This window comes from Triticum dicoccoides, chromosome 3B (genome assembly GCF_002162155.2).
Source record: "Triticum dicoccoides isolate Atlit2015 ecotype Zavitan chromosome 3B, WEW_v2.0, whole genome shotgun sequence".
Lineage (NCBI taxonomy): Eukaryota > Viridiplantae > Streptophyta > Magnoliopsida > Poales > Poaceae > Triticum > Triticum dicoccoides.
In genome coordinates, this window is record NC_041385.1 from 624829424 (window position 1) to 624832192 (window position 2769).

Sequence of the window (2769 nt, forward strand, 5' to 3'; positions counted from 1 at the left end):
GCTGGCACCCGCCTGGCGCCCTCGGTCGTCATGGCTTGCGTCATGGGCACCTCGTGAGGTGCCCCGCCTTGATCTCTCCGCCTCCTCGCGAGCCAGCCTGACGAAGCCGTGCCTGAGGAAGCTCTCTGTCGTCCATCTCGCGAGGCTTGGCCCCTCGCGAGGGTCTTGAGCTTGCGCTGGTGAAGATGGGCCATGCTGGTCTGCCCCTTGAGCCATGCCGCAGGTAGGCAATTCTGGGGACCCCCGTTCCCAGAACACCGACAGCCTCCTACTGGATTGATACCTTGGTTATCAAAAACTGAGGGAAATACTTACGCTACTTTGCTGCATCACCCTTTCCTCTTCAAGGGAAAAACCAATGCATGCTCAAGAGGTAGCATCCACCGCAATGGAATAAAGATCACGAAACTCCGACCAAAGTGGTTGGTGGTCGATCCATAGGTAAAGCCAGAATCGCGTGGATCGGCCGTTATTTACCATAAATTTTGCCCCTCTGGCAAAGTACGGTTTTAAGGTTTGGATGGAGTTCCAGAAGGGTGAACCGTGATTTGCAGCCTCAAAAAAATTCCCATTAGGGAAGTATTTGGCACGTAGGAGATCCACCCAGAGGCCAATCTCGCCCTGAGATAGCTTCCAAAACCATTTAGACATGAGTGCAATGTTCATCAACTTAGAGTTGATGATCCCAAGGCCCCTCGTGTCTTTGGGCCGACAAACGGCCTGCCAATTTACCATATGGTATTTTTTCTTCGGTCCAAACCCTTCCCAAAATAAGCATGCCCTAGGGGTGTCAAGTTTGGTGTGCACCCCATCAGCCAACAGGAACAACCCCATGACAAACATAGGCAGGGATGATAGGCTGGAGTTGGTTAAGATTAGTCTTTGCCCCTGAAGACATAAATCTCCCTTTCCATGGGCAAACTCTACCCACCACCTTATTGCAGAGAGGTTCCCAATCTGAGATCGAGCACTTTCTCTCAGCTATTGGGAGGCCTAGGTAAGTAAACGGTAGTTTCCCGAGCTTGCAATTAAGCAGGTTAGTTACACGTAAACTTTCGGCTGCGTCCATCCCTATGGACACCACTTCATCCTTGTGGAAGTTAATTTTAAGCCCAGACATAAGCTCAAAACATAAGAGGATGGCCTTAATCATGGCAATACTGTGCGTGTAGGGCTCGGGAAGAAGGAGTGTGTCGTTCACGTACTGCAGGTGCGACATCCCCCTCCCCGGTGATCAAGTTACCGGCCACTCCCCTGATGTGGCCAGCAGCACGGGCTTTATCTAACATGGCGCCCAGGGCATCGGCCACGAAATTAAACAACAGTGGGGTGGAAGGGTCCCCTTGACGAAGCCCATGCTTGTTGCGGAAGAAGTTCCCTACTTCTCTGTTCACCGCAATTGCCGCTTGGCCCCCCGAGACCAATTGCATCATGCGGTGAACCCAAACCGATGAGAAACCCTTGTCCAGGAGAACTTGTCTGAAAAAGTCCCAGTTCACGCGGTCATACGCCTTCTCGAAGTCCGGTTTCAGTAAGATGGCTGGCTGGCAAGAACGTTTGAGCGAGTGAACTATTTCCTGAAGGGCGAGCGACCCCTCCAGAATATTGCGGCCGTGGATAAAGGCGGACTGACTCCTACTAATGATACGATGAGCTACCGGAGAGAGACGAGTGGAACAAGCCTTAGAGAAAATTTTAAATGGAATGTTAATGTGCGCTATGGGCCTAAATTGTCTAATACACTCCACCCCCTGAACTTTGGGGATCAAGTAGAGAACCCCAACGTTTAGGCAAGAGATGTCAACGAAACCCCGCATAAACCCATAACACACGTCGAAAATAGGCCCCTTAAGCACTGGCCAAAGCGCTTAAACATCGCCACCAGCCAACCATTAGGGCCCGAGGCAGTGTCAGATTTAATCCCTAGAGCCGCCACATCAATCTCTAGAGGGAGGAAGGCCGGCCCCAAGCCCCCGTTTTCCTGGTCCGAGACCCGCAACGCGGGATCCCAAATGTTTACCCGCAGCCTAGCGCACAGCTCCTCCCTGGAGCCCATTAGCTGGATGTAGAAGTCGTAAATGTGGCGAACAATATCATGTGGTTGCAATAGGAGCCCCTGCTCAGATTGCAACCACAGGATAGCGCACTTACATTGTCGACCATTAGCGTAGGCGTGGAAGTACTTGATGTTCGCATCACCCTTCAACGTCCACTTGATGCCACCCTGCCTATGCCAATATTCCTCCTCAGCCCTAAGGAGTGTCTCGATTTGGGCTTCCAGCGTGTAACGCTGAGCCCAATCCTGCTCCAAGAAGCCCTATGAATCGGCAATCGCGTCCATCAGAGCCAACTCCACGGTCATGCATGCTCGTTGCAGTTTATCCTCGCGGCCTTGGTTGGCCCCCCAACCTTTGAGATCCGCGTGCATGCCCGCCCCTGCGGCAATCCAGAACTCCATAGGCCCATGTTGCGGCCTGAGCCGGGCAACACATGTCGCCCATTTGGTTAGAAAGATTTGCTCGAAACCTGTAGACTCTAGACATGCAGTTTCAAAGAAGAAACGAGGATTTCGTTTCAACCTGTCCTCCCCTGAGGAGAGGATTAGAGGGATATGATCCGATCAAATCCTGGTTTCGGCTTGTAGGGAGCATACGGGGAGGAGCACTTCCCACTCCGCAGACATGAAAACCCGGTCAAGCATGGACCGAACCGGCGTTAACTGCTTATTGGTCCACGTATACTGAGCCCCTACTTGAGCCACTTCCCTAA